Source organism: Pteropus alecto, unplaced genomic scaffold, assembly GCF_000325575.1.
Source record: "Pteropus alecto unplaced genomic scaffold, ASM32557v1 scaffold20, whole genome shotgun sequence".
Lineage (NCBI taxonomy): Eukaryota > Metazoa > Chordata > Mammalia > Chiroptera > Pteropodidae > Pteropus > Pteropus alecto.
Window position 1 is genome coordinate 13,011,650 of NW_006436298.1, and position 19,174 is coordinate 13,030,823.

Below are 19,174 nucleotides of genomic sequence, written 5' to 3' on the forward strand. Positions count from 1 at the left end.
TCAAAGAGGGGAGAACAGAAAAAGTATTTAAAGAAATTACGGTTGAAAAACTTCCCAAGCAGCTCAACAAATCCAAAGCACAAAGAAACATGAAAACTATATCAACGAGCATCATAATTAAATTGTTTAAAATCAATAATACAAAGAATAGTCAGTCAGAAGGTAGTGGGCACATTACATACAGAGGAACAAAGATAAGAATGATAGACTTCTCACTGAAAACACAAGCCAGAAGATAGTGTAACATCTTAAAAGTACAAAAAAGGAAAAAACTTATCAAAAATTCTCTACCCAGCAAAAATATCTTTCAAAAATGGAAGTGAATTTAGGGTGATAAAATGTCTTGGAACTAGACAGAGGTGATGCTTACAAAACATTGTAAATGTACTAAATGCTATACACTTTTAAAATGGTTAATGGTTACTTTCACGTTATGTGAATTTTACCTTAAAAAAAAAAACAAAAAACTTTAAAACATGAGGGTGAAATCGTTTTCTCAGACACACAAAAGCTGAAAGAATTTATCATCAGCGGACCTGTACTGTGAGACAATGTTAAAGGGAAATTTTAGATAGAAGAAAATGATACCACATGGATATCTGGATCTACTCAAAGGAATGAAGAGTGCCAAAAATGGTAAATGAGTGGGTAAATAAAACATTGCTTTCTTATTTTTAAATTCTTTTTAAAAATAATTGATTATTTAAGTAAAAAGATAACATGTATTGTGGGGTTTAAAATATTAGAAGTAAAATGTATAATAATAGCACAAAAATAGGGGATAATACTATACTATTATAAAGTTCTTATTATGTGAAGTGATTTAATACCAACTGAAGGTAGACTGGGATATGTTAAAGATTATGTACTAATAACCCTAAAGAATAATTAAAAAAGAATTATGGTTATACTTAGTAAGCCAATAAAGTAGATAAAAAATCATAAAGAATATTCAAGGACGTATGTCAAAATAAGGTAAAAGAGAGAGGAGGAAGAGGAACAAAGAACAGATGTGACAAACAGAAAACAATAATATGGTAGACTTAAACCCAATCATATCAATAATCATATTAAATGTACATGGTCTCCTGGGGGCTGAGAAACCTGATAACTAGTCTTGTGAGATCTGTGTCAAAAGTAAAAGAACACTGATCCTAAGTGAGGGTCTGATTAGCATTATTTGAGTAAAGTACATCCTACTTGACTGCTCCCTGAGTACTGAATATTTCTTAGGGTATCATGCTTGTTTGTCAGACCAGCTAGAAGCCTCTTGCCATGAACTGTATACTAAAATAATAGGGGAATATAAAACAGATTTGTGGTCTTGGGCTTTAAAAATATAGAAAGAAAGAAGTAAGAATTCAGCTATTTGAACTATGTACTCCTTTCACATTCTGTCTCCCACAAAATTTATACATACATGCTCCACCACATCCTCACCCTAAACTAAGCAATAGGACATGAAATGTGATGAGTTAAAGGACTGCCTCTTGGTGTTTCCCTACCTCTGTTCCCTCCTTCCCACAAAGACTGGACTATGCTTTCCCTAGTGAAAATGTGATATATGGTGTTTACATTTATAAGTTACAAATAATATATTTTAACATTTCAACGGGTTCTATGCAAGTTAGTAGGTATATAATAGGCTCTAGTCTTCAGGAATTTAAAGAGATAATTACAAACTGTGTTCAGTGTTACCAAGGAAAATAAAGAGCTAGAGAAAGAATGTACAATGGGAATGAAGGAAGAGGAACCTAATTTAGACTGGATAGTTAGCTAAGAAATGGGAATCAGACATAGTGTTTTCAGGCTCAGACGACAGCATGTGTGTAATAAAATGCATTTTCCAAAGATGGCTGCAATAACACATCCTGTCCCTCTCCTAGAACCTTGCCATCCCCCTGTCAGGAGGTAGAGTCGATGTCCATTCTCCTTAAAGTATAATGAACCTTCATGATGGCCTAAACCAAAATAATGAGGCAGAAGTGATGCTGTGTGACTTTCAAGACTAGGTTGTAATAGGCCATTCAGCTTCAGCCTGGTTCACTTATGGCACTCACTCTCAGAACCCAGGCACCGCGCTGTGAAACTGTTCTAAGAGATCTGTACATGTTGTCTGAACATAATCTTGTTGGCAGGCACTCTTAAAATACTGATTTTAAATATGGTAACACTGAGGCACAGGGCAGTTAAATTGACTCAGGTAAGTCTAGTGTAAGAGCCTATGTTATGAATGATGCCATACTTCCTCTCAAAGGACAGAATGGCATAAAATGGGGTTTATAACGGTAGATCAAGCCCAGGTTATAGAGATCTTTATAGACCATAGAAGGAAGTTCAGCTACAGTTTATAAATAATGGAGCACTACTGCATTTTAAGCAGGGTGGTCTGTGATCCAATCTATTTAAAAGATCATTGTGACTAGAAGAAAGGCAATAATGTCTGACAGCTAGGTACTCTTCAAAAATAAAATTAGGAATTACTAAAATATAATGGTTTCATTGAAAGAATATCATGGATGGATCAAGCTGATAACACTGAGCGCCATAACCAACTTTAACATACAAAAAGAGAAATGTCAAGACACTGTTATGTGCTTTATGGTGTAATGCAACAGACAGATGATGTCACGTCACCTATGACATACACTTGGAGGAAAAAAATTTCAAACATGAATCCAATCAAACCTAGATCTAACTACCATAAATAGAACAAGTAATATGTTATGTAATACCATGAGGATACAGCCTGCCAAATCCAGAATGTGGAGAATACTACATGACAAATCTGATAAATAAACAGCAAGAAAAGGAGGGGAGACTGTTCAAATTAAGAGGCTTCTATCAACCAAATGCTCTGTGTAGACCTTTTCTGGAAGCTGATCTGAACAATCCAAAGATAAAAAGGACACTACTGAGGCAACTGGGGAGCTTCGATCATTGATTAGATATTAAGGAATTACTAGGGGTTTCTTTTTGTAAAATAATGGTATTGTACATTTGCTTTTTTAAAAAAGCATCCTTATTTCTTAGTGATACATATATAATATTTATGAGTAAAATTATATGATATCTAGGATTTGCTTTAAATATAGAGAGGAACAGGCAGTATCGATGAAACAATATGTGCCATATGTGAATATGTTGAAGCTGGGTGATGGCTGCACAGGGGTTAATTATACAATTCTCTTTAGGTTTTTGTATGCTTAAAACTTTTATTTAATATAAAGTTTAAATTTTAAAAATGTAAAAGTCTACCTAAGATTCCCAAATCCAAGTTGAGGCTGTAAATTTAGAGGAATGACAGGCTAATGACTTAGAATAAAACCTCCTTAAGTGTTCTGTTTTCTCCTTAAAGAACATGCAACACAAAAGCACCTAACTATGTAAATTATAACAAAGGATTTATGAAAAGTGGTTAGTCAGTGCCTCTAGTACTTTCTGGGGGAAAAGGGGCACTGACATAGCTGAGTGCCAGGTGGAGATCAATGCATGAGACCACTGTAGCACTAGACATCAAATCAAGTACCCTTACTCATCGAACAACCCTCTCATTGCAATTTTGCTTCCACTGTGGCATTTTTTTCTATGAAAGATGATGTATTTCTAATGACTTATTAATAGTCATTCCAGTTTACATATTTTGAGTCTCTTTTGAGTTTTCATAGGGTAAATCAGTCCGCAGAGCCCCAAACCAAACTTCTCAAATAAATAATTAATAAACTAAAAATCCTAAACTTTACAATCTGATGACCACACCAAAATATTGTCAACTTTTCACCATGGCTCTTTCTGTGTTATTGTATGTCTTTCACATAGTAATAGAGCTATCTACTGTTACTAATTTATGCACATTTGTAATAGAAAATAAACTTCAAATATAATAATAGTTACCATTGAGTGTCGGTTAGTACATCAGGCATTGGATCCTTTGTATGTATGTCACCTAAATCTTAAAACTGGATGGGGCACATATCATTTCCATTTTACAGATGAGGAAAATGACATAAGTGACCTATTCAAGATCACTCAGCCACGTTGAGGATGGAGCCAGAATTCAAACGTAGAACTGAAGCTAAGCCAAAGAGCCTCTTAAATTGTTGTAGACTAAACAGAGTCTTGTGGGTTTGCAGGGTTAACAAACCTGAAATACAATCTCTTTGAGTATATTTTTAATAATGAGTACCTAGTGAATGCTAGACATTCTGTTACAAGCTGTGGGGAATATACAAAGAGGAACCATACACATATCCTATTCTCAAAGAAGTTTCATCTAGAAAAAAACTTTTTATAGAAGACAAAGTAGAAAGTGATAAATGCCATAAGAGAGGTAATGTAAAGTTCTGACGATTCAGAAAAGAGAAAGATCTCAGAATTTCAAAAGACAAGAAACTTATAAACTCGTTGAACAACCCATTTTTTAGATTGACTTGTCCTAATAGATTAGTCTACTAAATGGTACATATTTCTCTTTCTAGAGGAAAGAACACAAGGCCAAGCAATGGTAGGCTAAGCTCTACCACCAGCTAGCACTGGGCTTTGGGCAAAGCCTGCAACTGCTTCACTTAAAAATAACACAGGTACCAATTTATAAGAGATTAATTCTGTAACTGAACACAGAAAAATAAAACATTACTTAAAAAAAAAAAACAACAACAGAATAGCTTATCTCTAAGGTTCCTTCCTTCATCTACTTAAAAAATCTACTTGAAAAGGTTAATATATTACAATTTTTAACTTATATTCATTTGACCAAATATTCAAAATTACTAAAAGAGAAAAATAGCCCTGAGGTCAAACTAGTATTCCTACTGTATAGATGCAACATTTTTAGATGAATTGAAATTCCACTCTGCTGCTTACTATCCTCCAGGGATTCCCAGGACCCACACAGACTGACTTATAGAGGGGACATATGAAGCCCCTTAGTATAACTTGATTTGTAGCCCCTAGCAGTAACTGACTAAGCAAGGGGTATAGTTGCATCTCTATACTGAGCCTCTAGAGCAGCTAAAGGGGTGTGGAGGAAAAATATTCTCAAACACTTGTCATGTGCCAAACAGTCCAGATACAACTTACAATAAAATATGAGGAAAGGGATTTTTATCTCTTACATTCACTGACATATTACCGGCACTTGGAAGAATGCTGGGCACACAGTGGTTGCTCAATAAATATTTGTTAAATGAATTAATAGACAAGGCAGTCCCTACCCTCATGACACTTACAGTCTAAACTAATGATATCATAAGTATCTAGAAACAATTTTAGGTAATAAATAAGAGCATGTTTTAATTTGTTGGATCTTAACTTTTTACATACTAAACTTCAATCTGAATAACTCAATCTCACTTTAAAGATTCCTGTAACTGGTGAACATATTAAGAAAAGACCAAACCAGATACTTACATATTTTTCTGTAGACTTAAAAAGATGACCAATAAGACAGCTTAACTATATAGAAGTGTTTTCATAAAAACAGTATTAAGTGTAACTTATAAAATTTATTACAGTAGAATTAGTGATTATTCATATCATATATATTTAAATTTCAACTTCCTTACTGAGGTGTACTATTCTCAAGGTTCTATCCAGGCCCCCAAAGTTTCAAGATAATCAATGAAGTTAGAACATTAAGCAGATAAATTCTTTGGACAAAAAATACAGCGGGAGGGGGAGCTTTAATGGGTATTTGATCAGAACAGGGCAGATAAAACCTACAAACTTATTTCTGGCCTTTAGTATAAAAACTTAAATTTTTTTGCTATATTCTCTATTTAGAAGTTAAAAAAATAAAATTCTGCTGAGTCCAGAAATGTAATTGTATAAAAATCATAGTAATAACAGCTGTGATGTACTGAGTAATTAATATATGCCACAAAACACTGTAACAACCTTGTTTGTATTTTATCCTTTAATTTTCACAATTCTATCCCCATTTTACAGACCAGAGAACTGAGATATACAAAACGTAAGTAACCTGCCCAAAATTACAGAGCTAAGAGGATCAATAACGTATATGCATGAAAGTCTCCATTAAAAATAAAATGCTATCCAAGTTGTCATTATAAGATTAGAATAAGCAAAGGGGTAAAGGTACTTTGAGTGACTAGAAAGAAAACAAAAGCCCACTCTGTCCTGAAAGACTAAAAATATTTACATTTATCAAGAGTAAGAAAGGTAGGATAACTTGAAGTTGCAAAAATGCTTCCAAATAGTAATATACTGAGTTCTCAGTAGGAATCAGAGCAATGTTCGAATGCTTACACCAATCAATTAACTTCTGTGGCTTTTCCAGATATAAAAGAAAAATCTTATTAAAGAAACCCTCTAGTCAAATTGTAAGTACACCTGAAAATTATATAATTGTATTAACCAATGTTACCCCAACAAACTTAATTTAAAAAAAAAAGAACCCCTCTACACTTTGGTTCCCCACGAGTTTTCCACAGAAAAGACAAAAAAAAAACAAAACAATTTGGTGGTATTCTTAGTATTAATACTTACTAAGTTGGTTTCCCAAGATAACAGAATGTTCCCTTAGTAGAAAAAGAGCAACTGATGGGGAAAAGAGGTATATTAAAATAACTCTAAAAGAATGCTATAAAAATTGGACATACCTCTTCCTTGCTTCTTTTTCAGTAGAATGGAGACCATAAAAACCCTAACGCATATTTCTCTGCTCCTCAGGTACATAACAACCTAGATTTAGACCGCTTCAACAGTAAGAGCACCAAAACTTGGGGCTTTAACCTCAGCTGAGCCCTCCTGGTAGTTTATGATTTCTCTCAGTCTTCACCTTTCTTCCCAAGGCTATGACCAGCCTTCATTCTCTACATTCCCAGCAGATGGCCTGTCTTTTATCATTTTCTAGAATATTCTGCCATGAAGGCAGGGCTCTTTCTTCACAGATGTAGCTCATATACTTAGAACACATAATGCGTACTTAATAAACATCTGTTAAATAAAGTAATGAATTGAGGAAATGGATTCCCCCAGCTTAAGAACTCCCTCCTAGTCTCCTGCCCTTTAACTACAAACTTAATCTAATCATAACTTTCCTTACACCCTTCCCTCCAGTCTATGAGAAGAAAGTCACCTACCTAAGGTTAACTACTCTGCCTGTGCTCCAGGTCTTATTCCCTCCTACCTCTTTCCTCTGTAATTATCCCTATTGCATTTTCTCCCAGCTCTTTCCTGAGTAATTAGCCCTCTCTTCTGTAATTTTTAAACACCCATAACCTATGGACTCCTTCCCCAGGGCTGAAAAAGAATGCTTAATCCCATCTTGAAAAACAAAAGAAAAAAAAAAAAATTCCTGAACTCTAGAGCTTGCTGAAGCTACACTCTATTTTAAAGAAGCTTGGTCTTAGTCAACAGCCACGCCACCCTGAACAAGCCAGATCCTGTCTGATCTCAGAAGCTAAGCAGGGTCGGGCCTGGTCAGTACTTGGATGGGAGACCACCTAGAAAGACGAGGTGCTGTAGGTGTGAAAAATAAAAAATAAGGGATTGTAAGCTGACGAGGTCTTTGCAACCTGTGAGGTCAACCAAGGGTTGGTTGCCTCACCTAAAATATAAAAATAAAATTAAGTTTTAAAAAATTTTAAAAAATGAAGAAGCTTGGTCTTAAAAGAGAAGTCTGTACTTCTAGTCTTTGCTTTCTTCTCCTTCATCAGCACCATAACCATCACTCCGTGGCAATTTTCACCATCACTCCATGGCAATTTGGCTGGTCAAACTTCTCAAGGTAAGGTTGTTCAAGGACAACTACTTACCCAATCTAATAGATACTTTTTGCCTCATTTGATGTTTCTGCTGCATTTCATCTTGGCCACTCAATTCTTGAAACTCCCTTTCCTGGTTTTTTGACAGTTCGCTTTTCTTGAATACAAGACCTGGATATCCAGTTATGACATTCCCATGTGGATGGTCATAAATACTTCAACTTTTATTCAATTCATCATCTCACCACACTGCAAACTTGCTTCTCTTCTCCTGGTTACAGATGAGGGAACTGAGACATGCAAAACATAAGTAACCTGCCCCAAATCACAGAGCTAAGAGTGTCGATAATTTAAATGCAGCCACCAGCTGGTTTCCTATCTCAACTAAAGGCTGCCCACACCAATCTCCTTACCTTTCTATAGCTATATAGTTCACTGTCGATTCCTATAGATACTACTTAAATTAAATCTCTTTTGAATCCATCCCCTGTTCTACTCTATCTTAATTCAAGCCATTACTCTTGACTAAATTGCTGCAATTAACCTATTACACAATTAAATTTGAGGGTCTCCAAGACCTCCATCCATTTCTCTCTCTTTCTCTCCCCCCGCCCCACACACACACACACAAAACCTCCCACGAGTCCAAAACTTCCTCCATATTGCAGCCTGAGTAGTTAATCTAAAACACAGGCATGCTAATAATTATGCAAGCTTAAAATTGTTCCTTTTATCAACATTATTTAAAACAGTGGCCTCTAAAGTGGAGTACAAGAGGAAGTTAGTTTTCTTTCACTTCTATTCTTGTGTATATTTTATAATATATGTATAACGTATATAAACATAGAACATGTAATTTATAAACACACATAGATAAATGAATGTTCGAAATTTTTCATTGATATGCATATATCAAAAATATGTGGAGCCCACTAATCTAGAGAAAAAGAGCAATCCTCCAACATGACACACAGCCATCATCTGGCACTGAACTAACTTTCTAGTCAAATATACTTTTGTACTATAACCAAGTTATGCCAAACTGCCTTAACTTTTTAACTAGCATTATGTCACCTTTGAAACTTTACCTATGACACACTCTGCCGAAAATGCCCTAACAGGCCCCTCATACATTTTCCCTCTCCCCACTGCCAACCCCCATCTTCTCATAAACTCTTATTTGTTCTTTAAGGCTCAAAACAAATGTACCAGGCTTTGTGAAGCTTTTTCTGACTTTCCCAGGCGGAGGTGGGCACTTCCTTCTCTGTGTTCTCAAACACAAAGTACATCTTTTTATTGTAGCACTTAGATCACAGTAACGTAATTTCTTGTTCACATGGCTGTCTACTCATCTTTGCATTGCCAATGCCTAGCATGACTCATGACACAAAGTAAGTGCTTAATGTTTGTTACAAGCGCTCAAGAGGCACAGTGATAGGGCATAAACTGTAGCAACACCTTAGTTACCGGACACAATTGAGAGAGTAAGTGCTTTGTTTTGCTGAGGTTTGGGATGATAATCAATTTTAACTTTTAATTTTAAGATGTGCTTACATCATGCATTTAGTTTTCAGATGATGGTAACAGGAAGAGATTTTTCTGAAAGTCAACACTTAATCATCCACTAAATTCTAATCAATTAACCGTCAACAATGTCAACACATTCTGAAAGATGCCTTATATAAATTCAAATGCTAAGCCTCAGTGATTCTGGTCAAACATGGCCAAGTAATTGCACACATTTATCTTCCTTTTCTAAAATTCCATTAAAATGAAGTCAAGGGGAAAAAAAGGTATAAACCCACAACACCAAAGAACTGAAGTGACAACAGTGCATAAGTAATTTTAATACAGTTTTAAAAGACGTAGTCTTGACAGAAAGAATAGTACCTGACTTGGTAAAGCCAAGGAAACTGTACAGCGCTTACAAAGACGGAACCATAAGTGAACAACTTGCTGGCCAGAATTTAGGGGCAAAGGAACTGCAGAAGAGGGTATGAGGTATGGGGCTGAAATTACAGAGTTGACTGAAAGTTTAAATAACAGAGTAATGAGAAAGCCCTTCCCTTTTCCTTTCTCCAAGGTGAAGCAACTACCTTTCCCAACAGCAGAAGACAAGAGTGAGACCTAAAATAAGAGCACTGAGAGAAAGCTGGCAAACCAAACCATGCTCCTTCAAAAACCCTTCCCTTTGTGTTTTTCAGATCACAGCAGGTAATATGCCTCCTATGTATAAACTGGAAGAATATACTTACCGTGCTCTCAGAATGCCAAGAGGTATATATAGAAAAATAGTTCTCTAGAGTAATTGAACAATCTCAGAGAAAAGGCCTACAACCTCAGAGAACAGATCTCTACTTACTGACACCTGGGGACCACCCAAGAAAAAGGCCAGGTTACCACCTAAACGCCTAACATAAAGCCCGCTGGTGACAGGCCTCACTGAATCACAAAAAGCTTCTAATTAGCTTTTTGTATCTCACTCTTATACATAGTTGAGGATCACCAGATATTCCAGGAAAGCTTCCAACAAGAAGAAACTAAACAAACAAAAAAAAGAACACAAGAAAAAATTTAGGGAATAGAAAACAATACAATGTCCTCCAGTAAACGAGATGTTTGAGAAAGAGGACTTGGAAATTAAAAATTATATGGAAATTAAAAATCCAATAGAAGTATTAGAAGATGAAGTCAAGGAAATTTCCTTAGAAGGCAGAATAAAAAGAAAAAAAGTAGATAAGACAAAAGTTTACCATTCAACTTATAGTTCATAAAGAGAAGAAAAAATATATATGATACTTTTTTAAAAAGAATATCCTAAACTTCAGGGAGTTGACAGACTGAAAGGACCCAGCAGTGATCAAAAGAACATATGATAAAATAAAAAGCAAAACCGACAAAAACAAAAACACCCCACACACCCTATCATGAAATTTTTAAACAGCAGAGAAAAAAAAGAAAGTCCTAAAACCTTCCAAAGTGGAGGAAAGTCACACACAAAGGAAGAGGAATCAGAAAAAAAAAGCAGGCTTTAACAAAAACACTGGAAACCAGAAGACAATGGATCAGCACCTTCAAAATAATGAGAGGTAAATTACTTTCTATCTAGAGATCTAGATTCAATTAAGGAATTAAGGGTTGAAGGAGGGAAGATATTTTCATATACTATGTCTCTAAAATGCTACCTTCTATTTAGCCATCTTCAGGTAACTGCAGGAAAACGAGCTTCAGTAAAATGTGTAAACCAAAAAAGAAAACAGTGTCCAGGAAACAGGAAACTAAATGCCAAAAAAAAAAAAAAAATTTTTTTTTTTTAAAGTCTGTTCTGAGGAGTACACAAGTATTCCTAAAGAGTAACCAATCCATACTGGACCAGGAGTGCAGAGCACTACAGATTTCTTAAAGTTAAAAAAAAAATGAAATGAATATATTCATGTTTGAGCCCTTGGAAAATATTCATAGGTATTTGTTGTGGTGTAGCAGACAGAATTCTTAGAGGGCCCCCAAATTACTGCCCCCTGGTGGACACTTTCTGCATAAAACTCTCTCCTTGAGAGTGATTAGAAGGGTTGCATAGGATGGGATAACACCTGTGGTGATTAGGTCACTAATCTGTCGACCTTCAGTTAATCAAGAGGGAGGTTATCCTGAATGGCCCTGACTTATTTGGGAGACTTCTTCAAAACGAAGAAGCACCAGAGAGGGACTCCTCCTGATGGCCTCATAGACAGCCTCTGAGTTCTACAGCTGCAAAGAACTAAATTCAGCCAACACCTCACATGCTCTTTGAAGACAACACTGATCCACAGATGAGACTCTAGTCCCAGCTGCCACCTTGACTGCTGCCTTGTGACAGAAGACCCAGTTAAGGTGCCCAGACTCCTGACTCAGAAATTGTAAGATAAACGAGTGTTGTTTTGAGCCATTAAAATTGTGGTTATTTGTCATGCGGCAATAGAGAACTAACACTATAAACATGTGAACAAACTAAGCAGAATAAATAACTTAGAAGGAAACTATACTTCCTCCAAAAACATAAAACTTCAGGAGTCAAAGTAGTGTCAGGTAGTTTTTAAAATAATACATTCGAAAATGCCAGAAAACAGAAGTCACCCGAAATAAGAAATGGGCATAACTGGTAAGTGCTGCTGAAAGTAATCAGGTTTGAAGAGATAAAGATCAGTTTCAAGTAGTCCTGAATCTTTTAGCTTATAAAAAATAGATACAAGTCTCAATCAGGGTTTTTCTCCTCAGTTCAAAACTCTAATTATAGCAAGCAAGGGGTAAAAGCTTCAAGGATCATTGACACTTTTCAACACAGAGTTTCTCACATGTGTAAGCTTCATTTATCAAATGAAATGACTCTCAATGTAAGGTCCTTGATCCAGCAGCATCAGCATCCACTGGGAATTTGTTAGAACAGCAAAGTCGGCTGAATCAAAAACTTGGGATGAAGCCCAGTTGTGTTTTTAACAAGCCCCCTAGGTGATTTTGATGCAGGTTCAAAATAGAGAACCACTAATCTAATGTTAATTTCTGCCGCAGCCCTGCTAGGCTCTGGTCTTCCTTCTTTAGTCAAGAGTTTAAGCATTTCCAAACTTGCTGTAACCGACCTAGATTAGAGCATCACAGTCATTAGCACACAGTAGGAGCTCAAAAAATGTTTGCCAAATAAGAGATTAGTCTTCAGATGCGTAACTTTCACCAGAAGGTTTTTAGAACACAATGAATACTACTAATACTATGGCACAACATATTATCTTCACTTTCCAACGGTCCCCACCAATCCCTACTGCCTCTATCTTATACATTCACACATTTTTCTCCCCAGCCAATGATAGGATCAGTTTGGGAATTCTGGGAGAAATTTCAGAAAGAATAATAATTTTAAATCTGGATACAATCTAATCCAAACTTTTCTCAAGAATTCTAGAGAATCGAGAAACTTTCAGCTATCTCATGATGATTCAGAAATTGTATGCTACAGCTGGTACTTACACTTATGGGTCTCTTGATCCAGCATTAAGCCCTAGGAAAAATGTTAAAAGGTAACAACATCTCAAGCTTTCTTTTTCTGGTCTAAACACTTCAGTAGACCATGCCTATGTAAGTATTCCAGAGGTTCATGTGCCCATAACTACCAGGGCAGTTAACAGAACTTTGGTAGAATTTATCAATTTTGGAAACTCTATACCAAACACATGTAATAATATCAAATCGCTTATGAGAAAGATTTCAATGTATTGAAAATATAATGCATTGAGCAGAGATTTAACTACTTTAAAATTAGAATGCATTTTCTTTAAGAACCATCTAACAGGAAAACAAGATACATCTAATGAATTTACCACTAAAATACTAAGCTTGAACTAAATTATTTTTTTATTATTATTATTATCATTATTATTATTTACTGAGGGGTTAGAAACCCCTGTCTAAATGAGTCTCTATATAAATATGTGAGTATCCATTAGGATCCCCTGAAATAATGATTAAGAGCCCTAAGGATCTAGCACACGTTCTGCCATTTCATAGCTGTATAACTCCCATAAGTCACATTCTCCCTTCAAGCTGTCGCCTTATCAGTAAAAAGTGGGATTAGTGCTAACACCCTGATAACTGACAGAACTATGCCTTACACTTAAATAAGAAAACACTTTTGCTATCATTTAGAGTAACTACTTCTTTAGCCAATTTTGGGGGGGAAAATGAAATAAAATTTGCAAAAAGCAAGCTAAAAGAGGTATGAGCATATAAGTACCTATATGCAAGAATAGTGACTGATCCTGATAATTCTGCACTGTAGATTAGCATTTTTAAATACCTCTGACCCTTAAAACCCAAGATAAGTTCTAAAACATAATATATTCATCATAGAGAAACAAAAAAAATTCAGAAATACTAAAAAAACAAAATTTCACACATCTCCCAGAAATAAACATGGTAGCACTTTAAAGAAATTTCCTTCAAATCTTTTATGAGTAAATAGAACATATTTTATATAGATGAGGTCATAATCTACAATTTTACATCTTGGTTTCTAATTGACCACTGCATCATCTCTGAAAACATTCTTCAGGCTAGCTTCCTATCACATGAATAGCCTGTAGTTTACCCACAGACCATACACTAACTACTCAAAATATACTAATATATCAGCAAATAAAACTAAATAGCAATACTGTCATTAATGTGTTACTATTTCCCTCACACTAACATAGGTATAGCAATAAATATTAATTTAACATTAATAAAACACTAAATGAAAGCAACAATGAAAAGAGACAACTAAAATTATATATATTATCAATGGAGTAAGAAAAAAGGCAGCCTGTAAGATTTAGAAATTTTTTTAAATCAGCAGAACCTCAAGACAGAGTTTACGGGTGACTTGGGAGTCTTCCCATTCAACTGAATGTATACAGATCCCTGGCAATACTGAGTAAACAAGAGTAGGTGAAATCCTCATTCTGTAAACATCTTGGGAGCTGGCAGGGTGATTAAACATAACATATGAATTTTAATGTCAAAAGCCATGTGACAGAGATTCATAACACAGTAGAACAGAAAACAGCAGCTTTATAAAAGAATAAGCAAAAAGAAAGCATAGAAAGGTAAAGGGATAGCCTAAGCACACAAAATATTAGAGTAGATTCAAAATAATTGTCCTATAAAAGGTTAGTAACATACAGACTTACCTTCCACGAAGGAAGACTTGACAGAAATTTTTCTGAGTACTTTGTGAGCTCTTTAAAATCTAAATCCATTTAAGATAATTTCCTAAAGACAGTTAATTAAGAACCTAATAGGGAAAACTAAAAGCAACCAAGGCAGAATCTAACAAAAAAAAGCAGTACTCAGAATAACCCTCTTAAACTTCAGGGTTTTCTGCATACTAAAATTGAGGTCTAATTCCCCAGATCCTTTCAACACATGTGCAATATGATGAACTAGGTGGTTAGGTACATGTATAGTATCCATAAAGATCTGTACCAGAGCCACAGCTCTCAGCTCATTTCTATTAAGACTCTCCTACTAAAGACAGGAACGAATTTGGAGCAAGTCCATCTATGGGGTGGGTGGGGGGAAGTCAAGGACACTCTCTTCTACAGCTCTCTGGACTCTGAGGCATGTGAACACATGGATCCAGATGTGCCAATAAACATGACATAATAAACATGATTTAAAATGACTTTATAAAGTAAGGAAAGCTACTTTGGTATCTGTGGTTTTTCAGCACAGTTTTTGTTTGAGTTTAATTTCTATCTAAATCCTGTTTGGTAATTTTACAAAAAGCCCTCAATTCTTATAACTGCTCTCTGCCTTGAGGAACTGGTGCCAATCTTTTTCAAAGGTAGTATGGAAATGCTTCATGCTTTATGGACGAACAAGAAAAGAAAATGTCCATAGAGCAAAGCTGTTTTTTTAAAGTTAATATTGGGTGTTAAGGGATTAAGGTGATTCCTTAAAAGCTAGAGAAAGTACAAAGTTAAATTGTACCATGAATAGAAAATATTGACTAGATCGCTGTTTTTTTATTTTATAATTTTATTGTCTGATATAAGAAAGAAAACATTGATTTTTTGCATTCCTCCGGTAGCCTATGTTAAAAGAGTAACAATAGATAAGTGTAAATGAAATTCAGTTCTGAAGTCAAATGTTAGTTCTACATATTTAAAATTCTTTTAGCTACTAAAGAGCCATACTGGATCCACAACCCAATATTGTGGAAAAATCTCATGAGAAAGAATAGTTTCATTTTTTCCCTTTGCAAGGTCACTAAAGAAATGCCTCTGTAAAAGTAATTATATATTATACTTGTCCTGTAAAATTAATTCTAAATTATACTTACCGGAGAAGTGAGCAGATTTTTTAAAACTTTTCATACGTGATTACAAATAAAAAAAATACAAAACTGGAGGAAAAAGCAAATCTAAGATAATATATACGTGTCAATAATTTTAATTTCCCCCAAAAATGTTGCTTAAAACAAGCAGCACTGACTCATTAATCTCACCTTTTTTTTCTCAGATATTTTATTAAGGAGCATAGAAATGACCAATGTGTTAGACTTAGGATAAATGGGGAAAGGAGAATCAAGCTACAATGAAGAGCACAAGTTCACTAGTAAATCTCTTTTAACAAAGAGTGATAATAGATATCCTAATTTTATAGTATACAAAAAGGTGTATGTAAAAATTGGTTTTTGCCTAAAATTAAGATTCTAACCATTTGATTTTATTCACGTTAAAAGACCACTGAATTATAAGCTTTTAAAGTTTTACCAACTCTTGTAATGCCCATTCAGTAAGATTTGAAAATTTTATCTCAATTCTTATAGATATGCTAAAATCTATATCCTTTTATCACATAGAGATTCTTTTGAAATAAAGATAATTAATGAGCCTAAATCCTTACAATGCCTCAAAAGCACTAAATTTTTCAAAACTTAAGAGATAACTTTTTGATCTAGGAAAATCTTTTTTCGAAAAACACAATCTCATAAATTATCGGGTCACTTTACTGTGTGAACCACAGGTCAAAAGGCATTACAAATACGTAACACGACCAAGAAACTACTCACTTCATTCAACTACACAGATCCTGAAAAATAAAGCTATTCAAAATGTCTTGTATTCAGTCATTTAAAAATTTTATCAGGAAACATTAAATATTTAGAACTCATTTTCCCTACTCTTTTGTCCAGTGAGTTGGGTTAATCTTAAATAAAAATAAATTAAATATTTCAACTAAACACCAGAGGTTCGAAAAAAATAAAAATCATATGCAGTCGGGAGATTGGACTTTTTGAGATTTAACCACCTTTTTTAATCAGAGACATTCATTTAAAACTAAGTTTACAAACTATGTATAAAGACAGCTTCTTCTGTCAATTTCTTAACTGCCATGAACATTTCAGGCAATTAACCTAAATCAACTTCCATGATTCTCTAATCCCCAAAAAGAAAAGTCATACTAGTCAGACTTATACTGTGACTTCATTTCAAAATTAAATTAACAAATTATTGTACTGAACCAAAATTAAGAGATTCCCCTAAATATACCCTTTACATATTTATATTTTGAAAAGGACTTTTTTGTATATACACTTGTTTGCTCATGATAGGTCTGCAAGTTTGTTGTTAAAGTTTAGTAATTTGATTAGAGAGCCAGGAAATCAAAATAAAGAAAATTACAAATACAAGAAATAAAAACAGGAGCAAAAGGATGTTTTTTTAAAAAATCTTAACATCTACATAATAGGACCAATCAAAATGACATAATATATCTTGTTTTTAAGAATTACATAATCACATCCAATGTGCTACTCATAATCACTCTTTCATTCTTATAAAAACCTGAGGCCTGAGCCAAAAACATTGCATCACATCCATTCTGTCTCTCAAATGATCCCAGCTTTAATATTTGTTCCTCCCCAAATTTACATAAATACTTAATATAACCAACATTAACTAGTTTATAGTCTTACCAAGAGCTTTGCATGAATACTCAAGTACTATAATCTTGATTCTCCTCTCATTCAACTTATATCCCTATGAATATGTAACAATTCAAAAATTTTTTTATTTTCATTTTTAAAACTCTAGAATAGGATCTAGTTTTTTAAAGACGGTATAAAATCTTATTTATAAATTTAAATAATATTTCTACATCTGGCATAACACAACTTGCTATCCCACAAAGAGATCATGTTACCTGTCAGTTGAGAGTGGATGGCTACTCATCTCATCACCACCAGATGTAGAAAAAAAATTTCTCCTTTTCCTTCAGTTATTTTTTGGGGGGTGGGGGGGGAGTTAAGGGGAGCCTTAGATGAGCACTGCCAATACCAGCACTGAAGAAAACAGAAGGTGGGGCATAACACAACTTGCTATCCCACAAAGAGATCATGTTACCTGTCAGTTGAGAGTGGATGGCTACTCATCTCATCACCACCAGATGTAGAAAAAAAATTTCTCCTTTTCCTTCAGTTATTTTTTGGGGGGTGGGGGGGGAGTTAAGGGGAGCCTTAGATGAGCACTGCCAATACCAGCACTGAAGAAAACAGAAGGTGGGAAGTAAGAAGGAAATTGCAGGAGCAAAGTTAGGGAGATGGCAGTTTGGTGGTGGCAGTGGGCTTCCATTTTTTCCACTACCTTTAAGTGGGTAAATGGACTGTAGCCAGGGGAAAAGCCCTGAGAGTCCATTGCTATTAACCCTGCCTATATCAGTAGGACAAAGGAAAAGAAGATGAAATCACAAGGATAAAAAGAAGAGCAAAAAGGAACCAGTTAAAAGTCCTCAGTATATAGAACAATAGGTTATACAGCAGGGGTGCCCAACCCCCCAGGCCATGGACCAGTACCGGTCAGTGGCCTTTTAGGAATTGGGCTGCATAGCAGGAGGTAGTGGCGGGCCAGCAAGAGAAGCTTCATCTGTATTTGCAGTTGCTCCCCAGTGCTAGCTAATATCGCAGCCTCAGCTCCACCTCAGATCAGGCATTAAGAGCACCAGTCCCTGATGCCAAAAAGGTTGGGGACTACTGGGTTATTGTTAGGGGCAAGGACATTTGGGAAAAGCAAAGGTGATCTTGCCCATGTATAATACGTTACCTCGAAAAAACCCTAAAAACAAAAAATGAGTTCTTTCAAAATTTCAATAAGAGTGAGATGGACTCAGTTACTCTTTATTAACAACTACAGCCATGCCACCCTGAACGTGCCTGATCTCATCTGATCTCAGAAGCTAAGTAGAGTCAGGCCTGGATGGGAGACCACCTAAGAAGACCAAGTGTTAAAAAAAAAAAAAAAAGTTACTCATTAACATATTAAAAAATAAACCTATACTCATGAAAATTCTCACTGATAGAAAAAAAATGTAACTGTGATATTATGGGTGTTAACTAGATTTACATTAATTATTTCACTATACATGTGTCAAATCATTACATTGTATACCTTAAATGAATACAATGTTATATGTCTGTTATATTTCAATAAAACTAGTGGGGGGGGGGACCTAGTCTTAAAATATGCAAACTCTTCTCTTCTTATGGTTGATATCTTCCTAAAATATGTTAATAGATATAAAATTATAATTCTATGTTAGTCACAGGAGAAATAACTTTCACCTTACAAGGCAAATCGTATTGGCAACTCCAAGTACCCTTTACTTACTTGCTTGGTAGAATTTTTAAAGTGTTCTCACTCTTACTGTACATGCAGTTTTTATGCCAGTTAGAACGCCCTTTTTAAACTTCCAAATTCACTGTTTCATGGTCCATCTGAATGAGCAGCCCTGCTAGGAACATACCATGCTGTTTCCCACATTTTTACCTCTGCACATAAAATGCCCAAATCCTGAAAAAGACCCGCTCAGATAACCACACACAACCCATCGTCATCCCTCCCCCTCTCCCTCCACCCTGAAATTTTCCAGTGCCTACC

The 19,174-nt window shown here is 35.1% G+C and overlaps 1 protein-coding gene and 1 pseudogene across 1 annotated transcript in view; one reads left to right on the plus strand and one right to left on the minus strand.

The window, feature by feature from the left end:
• HOMER1 (homer scaffold protein 1) overlaps positions 1 to 19,174 on the minus strand; it is a 113,582-nt gene that overhangs the window by 88,883 nt on the left and 5,525 nt on the right. The window lies entirely within an intron of this gene.
• On the plus strand, positions 7,373 to 7,491 carry LOC112480887 (annotated as a pseudogene).